At 51.4% G+C, this 16,320-nt stretch overlaps 1 protein-coding gene across 1 annotated transcript in view; it reads right to left on the bottom strand.

Moving 5' to 3' along the window:
- Positions 1-3,514, bottom strand: part of LOC127571475 (cilium assembly protein DZIP1L-like) — a 183,021-nt gene extending 179,507 nt beyond the window's left edge. Inside the window, exon 1 of the mRNA XM_052017870.1 lies at positions 3,421-3,514. The gene's annotated coding sequence lies outside the window, so the exon portion shown is untranslated. The remainder of the gene's footprint in view (positions 1-3,420) is intronic.
- Positions 3,515-16,320: the final 12,806 nt, after the last annotated feature.

Here is a 16,320-nt window from a genome sequence, read left to right as displayed (position 1 = left end):
TACAAATTAGAGATTTTCTTCAATCTCAATTACATTCTTTTCCTTTATAGCCCGATAAGAATTTATTAGATGTAATTTTTAAATTGGAACCCTTTCAGGATGGCTCAATATCTAATATTTATTACAGATTACTAGGAATGAGTAAGGTGCCACTAGATAAAATTAAAAACGCTTGGGAACAAGATTCGCAGATGTCAATTTCCGAGGAAACTTGGAATGAAATTTTCAAGTTGGTTAATACTTCATCATTATGTGCTCGTCACTCTCTCCTTCAATTTAAAGTGGTCCATAGAGCTCACTTGTCGAAAGATAAACTATCCCGTTTTTATTCTGATATATCTCCTTACTGTGATAAATGCAATAACAGAGTGGCTTCCTTAATTCACATGTTTGGACTTGTCAGAATCTTAAATATTGGACAGAGGTCTTTCATACTTTTTCTGTACTTTTTAAAATAAATTTTAAACTTAATTCTTTGACTGCACTATTTGGGATTGTTGGAGAAAACGATACAACTTTGAAGGCTTCTGATTTACATATTCTGGCTTTTATTTCTCTTATAGCCAGGAGAGCAGTACTGCTTAAATGGAAGGAAGCTACTCCACCTACGCATGTTCAATGGTTACGGGATGTTATGTCATACTTGAATCTAGAGAAGATTCGCTGTTCAGTTTTTTAATCTAACCTAGACTTTCATACCCTGTGGGGACCCTTTTTGAATTACTTTCAAAATCTCTGAGTTGGGGACTAAAATGCAGATATTAGCTGACACTGTTACATTTTTAAGGTTTTTCCTTGCTGTTTCTTCTATCTAACCGCTTCGGGTTTTGGTAGTGAGGGTAGATTTTTTTTGTAATAAAATATTTCAATTTTTTTCTTTCCTTATTACCTAACTACTATATGTGATTATTGATTTAGAGTATTGTAATCCTAAGTACGACTTAATACAATGTATTTAGTATTTTTACTTTCTTTTTTGATGCAGGTACTCCGCATTTTTTTCATGGATTTAATAAAAATATTGTAAAGAATCAATCAAAAAAAGATTGTGACCACTGCAAATGGCAGTCTGTGACACAACTCACACCAGGAATGATCATTGGGGAATTGTTTTTGAAGAGATTTGGGGAGGTTTCTAATGGTGTCAGACCTGAAACGTTGACTGAGCCTTGCCACAGATGCTGCCAGACCTACTGTGCATTTCCAGCATTTGCTGTATTCATTCTGGGGGAGAGGGGTATGGAGAGAGGGGAGGCATGGGGTGAGAGCGACGGGGGTGAGAGAGACGGGGCGATAGACAGGGAGGCAGGGGAGAGACTGTGGAGGTAGGGGAGAGAGACGGGGAGGCGATAGACGGGAGGTGGGGGGGAGAGAGACGAGGAGAGAACGGGAAAGAGGCGGGGAGAAGGCAGGGAGGGGGAGGGGAGGGGGAGGGGTGGAGGGAGGGGGAGGGGTGGAGGGGTGGAGGGGTGGAGGGGGGAGGGGGGGAGGGGGGAAGGGGGGAGGGGGGGAAGGGGGAGAGGGGGAGGGGGAGAGGGGGAGAGGGGGAGAGGGGGAGAGGGGGGAGAGGGGAGGGGGGAGGGGGGAGGGGGGGAGGGGGGAGGGGAGAGGGGGGGGGAGGGGAGAGGGGGACGGGGAGGGGAGAGGGGGACGGGGAGGGGAGAGGGGGACGGGGAGGGGGGACGGGGGAGGGGGAGGGGGGGGGGGAGGGGGGAGGGGGGAGGGGGAGGGGGGAGGGGGAGGGGGAGGGGGGAGGGGGAGGGGGGGAGGGGGAGGGGGGAGGGGGAGGGGGGAGGGGGGAGGGGGAGGGAGGGGAGGGGGAGTGGGGGGGAGGGGGGAGTGGGGAGGGGGGGGAGGGGGGAGGGGAGAGGGGGGAGGGGAGAGGGGGGGAGGGGAGAGGGGGGAGGGGAGAGGGGGGGAGGGGAGAGGGGAGAGGGAGAGAGGAGGGGCAGAGGGGGGAGAGTTGGCGGGAGAGTTGGGGAGGGGGATGGGGAGGGGGATGGGGAGGGGGATGGGGAGGGGAGAGAGACGGGGAGGCGGGGGGGAAGAGAGACGGGGAGGCGGGGGGGGAAGAGAGACGGGGAGGCGGGGGGGGGAAGAGAGACGGGGAGGCGGGGGGGAAGAGAGACGGGGCGGCGGGGGGGGAAGAGAGACGGGGAGGCGGGGGGGGAAGAGAGACGGGGAGGCGGGGGGGGAAGAGAGACGGGGAGGCGGGGGGGAAGAGAGACGGGAGGCGGGGGGGAAGAGAGACGGGGAGGCGGGGGGGAAGAGAGACGGGGAGGCGGGGGGGAAGAGAGACGGGGAGGCGGGGGGGAAGAGAGACGGGGAGGCGGGGGGGAAGAGAGACGGGGAGGCGGGGGGGGAAGAGAGACGGGGAGGCGGGGGGGGAAGAGAGACGGGGAGGCGGGGGGGGAAGAGAGACGGGGGGGGAAGAGAGACGGGGAGGCGGGGGGGGGAAGAGAGACGGGGAGGCGGGGGGGGAAGAGAGACGGGGAGGCGGGGGGGAAGAGAGACGGGGAGGCGGGGGGGGAAGAGAGACGGGGAGGCGGGGGGGGAAGAGAGACGGGGAGGCGGGGGGGAAGAGAGACGGGGAGGCGGGGGGGAAGAGAGACGGGGAGGCGGGGGGAAGAGAGACGGGGAGGCGGGGGGGAAGAGAGACGGGGAGGCGGGGGGGAAGAGAGACGGGGAGGCGGGGGGGAAGAGAGACGGGGAGGCGGGGGGGAAGAGAGACGGGGAGGCGGGGGGGAAGAGAGACGGGGAGGCGGGGGGGGAAGAGAGACGGGGAGGCGGGGGGGGAAGAGAGACGGGGAGGCGGGGGGGGAAGAGAGACGGGGAGGCGGGGGGGGAAGAGAGACGGGGAGGCGGGGGGGGAAGAGAGACGGGGAGGCGGGGGGGGAAGAGAGACGGGGAGGCGGGGGGGAAGAGAGACGGGGAGGCGGGGGGGAAGAGAGACGGGGAGGCGGGGGGGGGAAGAGAGACGGGGAGGCGGGGGGGGAAGAGAGACGGGGAGGCGGGGGGGGAAGGGAGGCGGGGGGGAGAGGGTCGGGGGGGGAGAGGGTCGGGGGGGAGAGAGGCGGGGGGGGGAGAGAGGCGGTGGGGGGAGAGAGGCGGTGGGGGGAGAGAGGCGGGGAGGCGGCGGGGGGGGGGGGAGACGGGGGTTGGGAGAGGGGGGAGTGTTTGGAGGGAGAAGGGGTGTTGTGGAGGGAGGGCGAGGGAGATTTGGCAGTGAACCCACTGAGGCGCCTCTGCGACCAGCAACCGAGCCCCGGGAGCTCCCGCCGCCGCTGCTGCAGCCACGACGACAGCAGGGACAGCCCTCCCCTACCCTACCCTACCCTACCCGTCCCATCCCGTCCCGTCCCGTCCCGTCCCGTCCCATCCCGTCCCATCCCGATCCCCATCCCGGTGCCGCTCACTCACCCGGCGCTTTCTCGGTCCGAGCGACAGGAAGTGAGCTCAGCAACTGGGAAAGCGCAGACACCGAGGCGGAGAGCGGGAGGGAAGCAGAAGGAGATGGAGAAGAGATGGGAGAGGGGGAGAGAGGAGCGGGAAAGGAAAGGGAGGGAGAGAGGGGGGAAAGGGACGGGGGAAGGGAACGGGGGGGGAAGGGAAAGGGGGAGGGGAACGGGGAGGGGAAGGGAAAGAGGGAAGGGGAGGGGAAGGGGGGAAGGGAAAGAGGGAAGGGGAAAGAGGGAAGGGGAAGGGGAAAGAGGGAAGGGGAAGGGGAAAGAGGGGGGGAAGGGGAGGGAGGGGGGGGGAAGGGGAGGGAGGGGGGGGGAAGGGGAGGGAGGGGGGGAAGGGGAGGGAGGGGGGGAAGGGGAGGGAGGGGGGGAGGGAGGGGGGGGGAAGGGGAGGGAGGGGGGGGGGAAGGGGAGGGAGGGGGGGGGGAAGGGGAGGGAGGGGGGGGGGAAGGGGAGGGAGGGGGGGGGAAGGGGAGGGGGGGGGGAAGGGGAGGGAGGGGGGGGGGGAAGGGGAGGGAGGGGGGGGGGGAAGGGGAAGGGGAGGGAGGGGGGGGGGGAAGGGGAGGGAGGGGGGGGGGAAGGGGAGGGAGGGGGGGGGGAAGGGGAAGGGGAGGGAGGGAGGGGGGGAGGGGAAGGGGAGGGGGGGGAAGGGGAGGGAGGGGGGGGAAGGGGAGGGGGGGGAGGGGGGGGAAGGGGAGGGAGGGGGGGGGGAAGGGGAAGGGGAAGGGGAGGGAGGGGGGGGGGAAGGGGAAGGGGAGGGAGGGGGGGGGGAAGGGGAAGGGGAGGGAGGGGGGGAAGGGGAAGGGGAGGGGGGGAAGGGGAAGGGGAGGGAGGGGGGGGGGAAGGGGAAGGGGGGGGGAAGGGGAAGGGGGGGGGGGAAGGGGAAGGGGGGGAGGGGGGGAAGGGGAAGGGGAGGGAGGGGGGAAGGGGAAGGGGAGGGAGGGGGGGAAGGGGAAGGGGAGGGAGGGGGAAGGGGAGGGAGGGGGGGAAGGGGAAGGGGAGGGAGGGGGGAAGGGGAGGGAGGGGGGGAAGGGGAGGGAGGGGGGGAAGGGGAGGGAGGGGGGGGAAGGGGAGGGAGGGGGGGGAAGGGGAAGGGGAGGGGGGGAAGGGGAAGGGGAGGGAGGGGGGGAAGGGGAAGGGGAGGGAGGGGGGGGAAGGGGAAGGGGGGAAGGGGAGGGAGGGGGGGAAGGGGAGAAGGGGAAGGGGAGGGGGGAAGGGGAAGGGGAGGGGGGAAGGGGAGGGGGGAAGGGGAAGGGGGAAGGGGAAGGGGAGGGGGGAAGGGGAGGGGGGAAGGGGAGGGAGGGGGGGAAGGGGAGGGAGGGAGGGGGGGGAAGGGGAGGGAGGGAGGGGGGGGAAGGGGGGAAGGGGAGGGAGGGAGGGGGGGGGAAGGGGAGGGGGGGAGGGGGAAGGGGAGGGGGGGAGGGGGAAGAGGGAGGGGAAGGGAAGGAGGGAGGGGGAAGGGAAGGAGGGAGGGGGCGAGGGGGGAGGTGAAGGAGGGAGGGGGCGAGGGGGAGGGGAAGGGGGGAGGGGAGGGGAGGACGGGAAGGGGGGAGGGGAGGAGGGGAAGGGGAGGGGAGGAGGGGAAGGGAAGGGGGGGAGGGGAAGGGGAGGGGGGAGGCGAGGGAGGGGGGGAGGGGAGGGGGAAGGGGGGGAGGAGGGGAAGGGGGGAGGGGGAAGGGGGGAGGCGAGGGAGGGGGAGGAGGGGAAGGGGAAGGGGGGAGGCGAGGGAGGGGGGAAGGGGGAGGGGAAGGGGGGAGGCGAGGGAGGGGGGAGGGGAGGGGGAGGAGGGAAGGGGGGAGGGGGAGGGGAGGGGGAGGAGGGGAAGGGGGGAGGCGAGGGGGGGAGGGGGAGGCGGCGGGGGAGAGACAGGGAGAGAGAGACGGGGAGGCAGCAGGGGGGAGAGAGACGGGGGAGGCGGCGGGGGGGTGGGAGGGAGAGAGGGGGAGGGAGGGGGTGGGAGGGAGGGGGAGAGAGAATTGGAAGGAGGGGGGAGGGATGGGGGAGGGATATAGGGTGAGGGGGTGGGATAGAGGTTGAGGGGAAAGGAAGGAGGAGAGGGAGGGAAGAGAGAAAGAGGAAGCAGGGGAATGGGGGGAGAGTGTGGGTGCGGAGGCGGGGCCAGAGTGTGAGAAGGGAGGAGTGGGAGGGTGGGGAGGTGAGGGAAGGTGGGAAGAGGAGAGGGAGGGGTGTGAGGGTGGGAAAGAGAGAGGGAGGGAGGGGATCAAGAGTGAGTGGAGGATGGGGAGGAGGAGAGGCAGAGGAAGAGAGGGCAGAGGGGAGGGGAAGTAGGGGAGGAGTGTGGGAGGGGATGAAAGGGCGTGGGGTGAGGGAGTGGGGAGAGGAGTTAGGGAGGGGAGGAGAGAGGAGGGGTTGGGAGGGAAGGAGAAGAGGGAGGGAGTGAGGGGAGGGAGGAGTTATTGGAGGAGAAGGAGGGACGGGATCGAGGGAGAGGGTAAGAGGGTGGAGGGAGAGAGAGTGTGAGGGAGGGAGAGGGGATTGAGTGGGAGAAGAATGGAGGGGAGGGAGAGTGAGGAGGGAGGGAGAGGAGGTAGAGTGAGAAGGGAAGGAGAGGGAGAGGAAGAGTGGGGAGGGAGGGGGAGGGCACAGGGGAAGGGAAAGGTATGAAAGGAGGGGAGGATATGGGATGGAGGGGGAGGGGTGTGGGAGAAAGGGGGGGAGAGAGTGGGTGAGGGAGGGGGAGAGGGAGGAGAGATGGGAAGTGGAGAGGGAGGGAGAGGGTCAAGAGCGAGTGAGAGGGAGGGAGGGAGGGAGGGGTAGGAGGGGAGGGGGGAGCGACGAGGAGAGGGAGGGGTGGGTGGGCAGGATGAGGAGGGAGGGGAGGGAGATGAGGTGGGAGGGTGTGAAGGAGGGAGGGGAGGGAAGGAGAGAGGGAGTGGATGGAAAGCAGAGATGGAGGGGGGCTGGAGCAAGCGAGAAGACGATGAAGGTGAAGAGAGGATGGATGGAGAGATACAGAGTCGGCTGAAGAGAGGCTGATAGTGGCTGGTGAGGGGTTAATGGATGTGAATGTAGATAGAGTGGATACACAGAGTGGGTAATGGAGGGTGTGGAGAGAGGAGGATACAAAATGGGTTGGAGAGAATTACACTGAGGATGGAGAAAGGGGAATGGGGGAGAGTGGGATGGAATGAGAGACAGAAGAGGAGAGGGATGGGGAGAGTGACGGGATGGGGAGAGTGACGGGGTGGAGAGAGAAAAGGGGATAGACAGTGTAGTGAGAAGAAGAATGAAAGATAGAGAGAAAAGAGAGAGTGAGCGAGAGAGTTGAAAAGAGAGTTATGGAGTTAGGGAGAGATCGTGCAAAGCAAAAGGGATGAGAAATGGACGGAAAGAGGGCAAGAATAGGATTATGGAGAGAGGTGAATGAAGGGAGCTATTGGGAAAGGGTGTTATGAGGAGAGGTACTGGGGATGGAGAGCATGTGAGGGTATGGGGCGGAGTGAGGGAGGGATAGAGATATGAGAGGGATGGAGAGAGGTATTGAGTAAGTAAGAAGGGTGAAGAGTGAAGGGTGGGATAAAGTGAGGAAGGTTTGGAAAGAGGTGATCAAGATAGTAGAGGGAGTGATGGAGAGCAAGTCAGCAGCCAACCCAATCAAGGAGCAGCCATTTGCCTGGGTGGAGAGGGGTGGGGGGGGGGGTGCAGTTTGGGTGAGTCGGAACTCTGCCCATTCCCTTCCCAGCTAAATAACCATTAAACACAACAAGATTTCAAATAGGCACATATATCTGCAGTATGCATCGATTTAACGTGTCGCTCGAAAAGCAGCCAAATCTCAATTGCTGTACATTCTTCTGCCAAGGAATGAATCATAGCCAAGTCAGAACCTGCCTGCATGTAGCATGTACAAACAAACATTTCTCACAAAACTCGTATACCAGGAGCAAGAGTACAAACCTTGGTTACTTCTCTTCCTCTCTTGGCCCAGGAGTCCTTCAGCTAATTCCAGTGATCCAATTTCCACCAGTTAAGCCTACTAACTGAAAAACGTAAGGCAAAAACTCTGTGAGTCAATATCAAACCAGGCAGTGCAGTTGCAAATTGGCCTGTTGAGGGAGCTACTGATTTTTTCCACCAAAAATGTTAACATTACAGACAAATAAACAAAGTTGAACTTCATTGCTGCTCTGTCCAAAAAGATCTTGTGTGTTCTTGAATGATATTCATGGAAAGAATATTCTAATATCCTGATTTTCAGAGCTTTAAAATTCCTTATATCAGCTTTGTACATAGCTGAGAAAAAATGTTTGTTGTTCAATGACCAATGTATGAAACTGAACAGAAAACTTTGAAGGAAAGTGGGAAACCCTTTTGCACCTTGTATCCTGGTCTTCTGTTTCACACCAGCATCTCAAACACGGCTCATAGAGTCCCAGAGTCATAGTCTGAGACTCATAGACTTTTAGAGTCCTAGAGTTGGAGTGTCCTAATGTTGTAGAGTCCTAGACTAAAACATTTCTGGAGTTCTGGAATGTGTTGTCTGTACCTACATGCCCATGATGCTGCTATAAGCAAGTTTTCCATTGCACCTGTACCTCACCGTATTTGTGCAAATGACAATAAACTCAACTTGATGACATAGATATATACAGCACAGAAATGGGGTCTTTGAACCATCGCATGCATCCATCCCACCAGTTTTGCCATCTACGCTAATCCCATTTGCCTGCACCAGGTCTGTAGCCTTCTGAGCCTTGCCTATTTAATTGCCTGTCTAAATGCCTCAAATATAGTGATTCTATCTGACTCCATCACCTCCTCTAGCACCCTTTAGTCTGATGTAGCTGTACAGACTGCTGCATTTCAGAGCTGTTATAGTTCTTCCCTGGTATTTGGCACTATCTCCTGGCCTCGGTCACAAAAGAGCCATTGATGAGGCTATCCCTTTTGGTCCTGTTCATTTCAGGATTTCCCCTGAGTAATATGGGTGCACTCATTGACTCGTTGCACAATGGGAATCTTGCTTTATTGGAAAATCTTTTTGCTGACTCAGTTGATTGCTCCTGAAACAGGGAAGAAATGAACTTGGCTCTCTCTGAGTAGAGAGCCTCAGTAGTCTCCCTAAGGCAGTATTGTGCTGCATATTGGGAGATGTTGTATACATGTTTCCAGTCCCGGCTTGGAAAGAGCCAGAGGCTTAGACATTCAGTGCACCTGTTATTTTCACTGCCACTAGCCCTACAGAGCTCAGAGGACCTCCCTGGAGAAGCAGTCTCCTCAGGCATCAGTATTGTCAGGGTAATATAGGACTGCTCCCAGATACCTCTGGCTCAGGGCCCTTCTTCCTCTCCTCCTCCTCCTCCTCCCTGATTTAACATGGTTCCCTGCCCTGCAGGCCCTCTCCCACTTCATACTGTTCATAAAATCGTCCAGACCAAAATGGCACTGGTCTCAGGTCATGTGAAGTTTTCTCCCAATTTATAGCACTCCCTCAAGACTTCTGAAACTTCATTATTATTCATAAACCATAGAGAACCATTTCTCCCCAACCAGCTCTCCTTCCAATGAACCACCCTATGATTCCAATGAATCCACCATCATGAAGTTCTTTGAGAGGTTAGTCATGGCACCCATCAACTCCAGCCTCCCAGACAACCTCGACCCACTGCAATTCGCCTATTGCCAAAACAGGTCTACAGCGGATGCCATCTCCCTGGCCCTACACTCAGCTCTGGATCATCTGGACAGTAAAGACACATACGTTAGACTATTGTTTATTGACTACAGCTCTGCCTTCAATACTATAATCCCAGGCAAACTTGTCACCAAACTCCAAGACCTAGGACTCAACACCTCCCTCTGTAACTGGATCCGTGACTTTCCAACCAACAGACCGCAATCAGTGAGGATAGGCAGCAGTACCTCCAGCACAATTATTCTCAACACTGGTGCCCCACAAGGCTGCGTCCTCAGCCCCCTACTCTACTCCACTCCCTAAACACTCATGACTGTGTGGCCAGATTATGCTCTAACTCCACCTACAAGCTTGCAGATGATACCACCGTTGTAAGCCGTATCTCAGGCAGCGATGAGTCGGAGTACAGGAAGGAGATAGAGAGCTTAGTGGCATGGTGTCATGAAACAACCTTTCCCTCAATGTCAACAAAACAAAAGAGCTGGTCATTGACTTCAGGAAAGGGGGCGGCCACCCAGATCATTCTCTCCCCTTCCATCAGGTAGAAGATACAGGAGCCTGAGGGCACGTACCACCTGACTTAAGGACAGCTTCTACCCCACTGTGATAAGACTATTGAACAGTTTCCTTATATGATGAGATGGACTCTGACCTCACGATCTACCTTGTTGTGACCTTGCACCTTATTGCACTGCACTTTCTCTGTAGCTGTGACACTTAATAATGTTATTGTTTTTACCTGTAATACATCAATGCACTCTGTACTAACTCAATGTAACTGCACTGTGTAATAAATTGACCTGTACGATCGGTATGCAAGACAAGTTTTTCACTGTACCTCAGTACAAGTGAAAATAATAAACCAATACCAATACCAATACCACTGCATCAATAGTGGAGGAAGTGGGTGATTCTTCATGCTGCTAAATGTACGGTTCCTCATGCCTGATTGATACCTACTATTATCTGGATTGTTCCAGTTCAATTTGGCGGTGCTCCTACCAAATCAGTTTTGTACAAGGGAGATGTTGAGCAGGCTGAGGGGTGATCTTATTGAGGTATATGAAATTATGAGGGGCATAGATAGGGTGAATGCACTCAATCTGTTTCCCAGGGTTGGGGAATCAAGAACTAGAGGGCATAGGTGTAGGGTGTGAGGAGAGAGATTTAATAGGAACTTGAGGGGCAACTTTTTCACATATATGGAACAAGCTGTGAGAGGAAGTGGTTGAGGCAGGTAAAATAACAACATTTAAAAAAACATTTGAACAGGTACATGGATGTGAAAGGTTTGCAGGGATATGGGTCAAACATGGGCAAATGGGACTAGCTTAGATGGGCATCTTGGTTGGTGTGGACGAACTGCGCCGAAGAGCCTGTTTCCATGCTGTGTGGCGCTATGACTCTAAGGACTGATGTTACCAAATGGAGTGGCACAGTGGTTGCTGGCTAACACTCCAGGGACCCGGGGTCAGTCCTGACCTCCAATGCAGACTGTGTGGAGTTTACATGTTCCTTGAATTCCCCTCAGGTGTTCCAGTTTTCTCCCACATCCCAAAGACATGCTGGTAGCTTAATTGGTAAAATGAGTTACAGGGGAGTTGATGAGTATGTAAGAAACTAGATGCAGGTCGATGGGGAACTAAGAGAGGGAGTGGGACCAATGAGCCAAATGGTCCCCTTCTGTATTTTTATAAGACTACTGTACCATCCATACATCTTACATCTGCAAATGGCACACATTTTACTACACTGTCCAAGGCATGCTTGCCGTTCTAAAACTATAACCATGTGTTCCACACAGGAGAGTGGAACCACCTGTCATACCTAAAAATCAGGCATCACTGAGTCCAACTTCACAGCTACTGTTTTATTTAATTCCAATGTTCCCTTTTATGCTGTAGGATTGTCCCTTCTATTATAAAAGCCTCGATTACAAACTGGCATGATTGACCTCAGCTGCAAATCACTTGGCTTCAGTGGCAACCACACTGCAGCCAGCACTGGGTTAGCTCAGTGTTGAAATCCCTCGATCCACTGCTAAATCTGTCGACAATACTGGCAACCCAGATTTGGCCACAGGATCCATTTAAAATCATTTGTAAGATGTGTCACGAACCAGCAACAAAAGAAACACACTGAGCATGATTCAGTGTTAAAAACTATTTTATTAATCACTACTTATGATAATACGTAAAATAAAAGTAAAAATGTTAGTATGTTAGAATTCAAAAATGTTAAACCTCGAACGTTAACCCCAAAACTAAACTCTTCGTGTGTGTGTGGCAAAGTCCAAAACTCCCAGTTCCGGAATGGTTCTTAAAGTTCAGTTCCGCAAGCCATAAGGTGAAACATGAGCAAGGGCTTCTTCAACAACCACCGTTGTCTGAAGATAAGACGTAGACGTAGAGAAACATAGAGAGAGTAAATACGAAATCCAAATGTTCCACAATGGAACCCAAACGATACTTCAGTGTTTACTCGGTAGTGACTTCCTCACCCCGAAAAGCATCCGAATCGTGGTCGTCCACACACAAATACCTGTTTCCTTCTACAGGTCAGCAACAAAGTGAACTCCACCGGATTACTTCCAACTTCCATACATGGATTTCAGTGGCAGACACAGTTATAGTTTCTCATCCATCGATAGAGAAAACAAGCAGGCTGGTGTCTCTCTCCCTTCTCGCTCTCTCTCTCCTTCTTCTTCTTACTTCTTCAACAACGTCATTACGTCCTTTATCTTCTATTGACGTAAGCATGCCCCACACACACATACACACACACTCTCTATCTTAAAGGGACTTTCACTGAGTCCGTAACAGATGACTCCATAACCTTATGGGTGTAGATGATCTGAGAAAGACAGTGTACAGAGAAGGATAATGTTACAGACAGTTAAAGTATATTGATAATGTATACCAATATGCCACCTGAGCATAACGTTTTGACGTTTGTTGAATGAAGGTCCAGTGTAGGACAAGAATGAAACTTGTGGAAGGGATCCTCTGCAAACAAGGGGAAGGGGATGCGTTAACTTTGCTTCCCTCTCCACAGATGCTGCCTGAACTGCTGAGTCTTTCCAGCATTCTCCATTTTTGTTTCAGATTTTTGACATCTGCAGTTTCATTGTAAGGCCAATCCTCGTGCTAAACTGACTGAGAGAAAGGGAGACTGGTGTTAACTCACAGTAACAGTATCGCCTGACCAAATTTTATTGAGCAGTTAAAGAGGGCGGTCAAAAATAAGTGGTTTCAGTATCATTGAGCTGAGGATGGGACTAACTACCATGGCTGGGAGTTCAGACAGCAAATCCTGTGATCCATTTCACAGTGACAACCATCTTTACCACACTGCAGTGGTTTCTTTAGTTCAGTGGAGGCATGATATACCACCCACCCACCCCCTCACCCCTCCCCACCTCCACCCCACTGGATAACATAAAATTGGTGATAGAAAGGTTGTTTTACTTGGAGTCAGGTAAGAATCATGTCACCAGGAACAATGTCCAACAGCCCAGCTTGCCAGAGGTACCGAGTGTCAGGTTAGAGTATTCAAGAGTGTACAAAAAGAGCAAAAAAATCAGCAACTGTAGACCACAGATAAAGGTAAAATGCCAAAACAAAGCTGATAAATGTCTCTCTCAGGCATCATATCTCTTCTCTTTCCTTGACAGAATCCTCGAGGCAAAAGCAACAGGAAGAAATCTGTTCTGAGTCTCTTGGCATTAAACTGCAGCCATGTTTTGATTAGTGGCTTCACAATGCAAGTGCAATGGCTTATCTGGACCGGGTGAGATAAGGCAAGTCGCTTCTTTACCTTGAAGCGTCAATGATTCAGACTGTGGGCTGACACAATCAACAAATTACAGAGTAAAGGAATGCAGAAAGCCCAGCAAAAGTTGCCAGATGAAGGGCAATCTCTCAGACACATTGACATCGTGGTCTGTGTTCTCCTGCACATTAACGCTGATGGAAGTAATTTCAATTTGCAGGAGATTTGCCCTTTGAAGGGTTAATTTTATTATCAGTATTTTTTTGGCACTATTAGATCTCCAGAAGAATTTTCAAACCTCAGCCCCGGGTGCTGGTGGAGGGAATCAAGTCATTGATATACGAATAAAGAAATTGGATATGAAAATTTACTGGGCTCCATATTTCTGTGAAAAATGGTGAGAGGATTAAGAAGCCACCATAACATGGTGATAATTCCACAAATTAAAAGCAAATTTATAAAGTTCTTCCCACCTTGCGGTAAAAATCCAGAATGCATTGTATATCAATCCTCTTTGGATACTTGGGATGATAATTTGGAGTCTGATTCTCACCACTCAAGAGTAGGCTGAGTCACTAAATTCAACTTCCAGCTCTCAAACAGGGAAATGAGTACCTTGGTTATGGAAGTGCCCTGCCATATATCACCATCTTTTCAAAGCCTCTCTTCCAATTGCCTGCAGGCAATTGGTATTGCTTAACTTAAGTGTATGTCTGCCTACTAACTTCTTTCTCTCTCTCTTCACTTGCCCACAGTCATGTTTGTCTGTCAAAGTCAAAGTTTAGTTATTGTCATATGTACAAGTACATGTATGCCTAGGTGCAATGAAAACTTACTTGTAGCAGCATCACAGGCACATGGCATCATATAAGCACCATTCACAAGAAAAACATGTTAACCATAAATTGAAAGCAATTTTTACAAGAAGGAACACAATTAGAACAAAGAAAAACAAAGTCTATCTTAGTGCAAAGTAATGAAAGTAGTCATACTGTTGCTATACTGTAGTAATTAGGGTTCTGCTCCATAGTGTGGCAACAACATTTGTAATCCTGGTCTGCAGGTGAAGCTGAGGAAGATGGGTCAGTTTCTCAGTAGCAAACACTTGGGCACAGGAAGTTCAGAACTGACCTCTTGATGAAACCAAAATACACCACGTAGAACCAAATCAATAATCATAACACAATGCTCGTGGAAAGTGGAACCCTAAATACCTTCATATTTTTTTTTATTTTAGGTTACTGCAAGATAGTCCAGAATTATCTTATTTTAGTCAAAATCCGCTACCTTAATTTCAAGTGTATGACCCTTGAAAGCTGTTAAAGAAATGATTCCATTGTTCAAGATTAACTCATAATTTACAGGGAATCAATAACCCTAAACACCATTCTAATTAACACATTCAGTTTTTGGCCTTGATTAACAATGACAGGAGAAAACAGGACATTTCCTAGAGCGATGTCAGAACCTCACTGCTGGTTTCACGGATGCTCTTCTTCATTATGTGGCATCTGTTCCCCTGAAATTGGGAGAAGTGGATGGCCATGGCTTTGCAATTGTTAATCATTCATCGTGGTGTCATTAGCACAATTAGACACTCCAGTTGTTGCATTAAGGTGCTAACTTGGGGTAATTCCTTTAATATTGATTGTTGAAGGGCCGAGTGCCCAGCGTCCAGACTTCTGTCTCTGATGGTGATGGTCACTGTTAGAGTAATTAACTTCCAAACTTAGGTCAAGGCTGAATCATTATGGAATGCTTCTTAACAGCCTTCTATTTGGATTGGGTGATCAATTTCATCGTTCACAAAGCCTCATGCCTCAAATAATGACTTGTTTATTTTTATTGCAGTAAAATTCTGATAATCTGCTTTCCAACTATTCAGAAATCCCCATGGTTCAGCATCAGGCTCACCAGGTGCCTATTCCTGCACTCCCACCCACTCACCAAGGCCTTGGTTCCCTCAGTCCCCTGAAACTCACCTGGTTCTGTTTCCCACACTCCTTTGAAACCTACTGGGGCCTTATTTCCCCAAATCCCTTTAAACTTACCTGGTTCACTGGAAAATGTAACGTTAAAAAAGACTGAATTAATAGCATGTTGGCATGTAAGTAGAATAAGATCCAATTATCCAGAAAATCTGTTGATCCATTACCGTCAAAGTCCCAGACATGTTGGATTAACCAAGTTTTATTGCAATTGAAACTTATACAGTCAGTTTCACAAACAGGTGTAGTAGGGTAAAAACATGCTTAAATAAGGCATTGACTCTTGAATACCCCCCATTCTGATTACAAAAAATACCTTTTAAAGACAGGTTCAAATTAAACAAAAGGTGGTTTGCAAATCTCCATTCCAGGACAGACACATCCACTCCAAAGGAGAGATACTACTGCCTTCCCTCAGGGTAGGCATCAAGCCTACTCCGTCAGTAACATGGTTGGTGCTACTCAACTCACTGGGCCAGAATACCCTGCAGCAAGTTTGTACCATTCTGCAGCTGGGTTCTCAAAGGCATGAGGTCGCTCACCATAGCTGACTGATTGGTCTTCCAGGGAAGCCACTGAGGTTGTGATTTAGAGCTCTGGATAGTTTATAATGATATAAATCAAGAAAACCCAAAACAAAATCCCATATGATCCTATTAGTCCTAAATTGACTCCATATTGCCATCTTCGCTGTTCTATCCACTGACCAATTACATCTCAACTGCAAAATATTTCTACTGAGATCAACATCCTTTGACTTAATTTTCCAGAGCAATGCATCTCAAAGTCTTTCCTAGAAAATAAGAACTCCACACACACAGCTTTATTGCCAACAAGCTCCTTTGTAACACCCTCAGAGAAAACCAGAAAGATAATTCGGCAAGACCTGCCACCTCATGAGCTTACATTAGCCATCATTTATAATTTTATTTTTATCCATTTAGAAATTAATTTATGGTATTTAAGATTTCACAATAATAATGGGCTTTATCATTCCAAGTTCTCATTCAGTAATCAATGCCTTTGGAAAATCAGAAACTATTAAATTTATCAGAATGAAGGAAAGAGTCAAGATTATATGTATCAGAAGTACTCAATCAACCTTTTGTGGAATTAGTCAAGAGTTAGAAATCTTTCACATTCCTGGCTTAAAATGCTTTAATGTCTGGCTAATAATTGACAGCTGTAACTGGATAAACATGGTTATGGTAATATTTAATAGATGTTTTAAAAATGTTTCACTAACATATTTAATATTACAAAAGAAAAATATGGGCATTGTGAATGATTTCTTCCTTGTTTACTCACATTGTCCCACATACTGTGATTAGTTCTAATTGGTAACTGAACATGGGTCAGTTTAGAACAGATCACTGTTCAACTGGGACTTTTGAAACTTAACCCATATTTCAGTTCAACACTCAATGTGAAATTGGATCTGATT

Source organism: Pristis pectinata, chromosome 6, assembly GCF_009764475.1.
Source record: "Pristis pectinata isolate sPriPec2 chromosome 6, sPriPec2.1.pri, whole genome shotgun sequence".
Classification (NCBI taxonomy): domain Eukaryota; kingdom Metazoa; phylum Chordata; class Chondrichthyes; order Rhinopristiformes; family Pristidae; genus Pristis; species Pristis pectinata.
The sequence above is the reverse complement of the archived record's forward strand: the minus strand, read 5'-3'. Positions and strand labels throughout refer to the sequence as shown.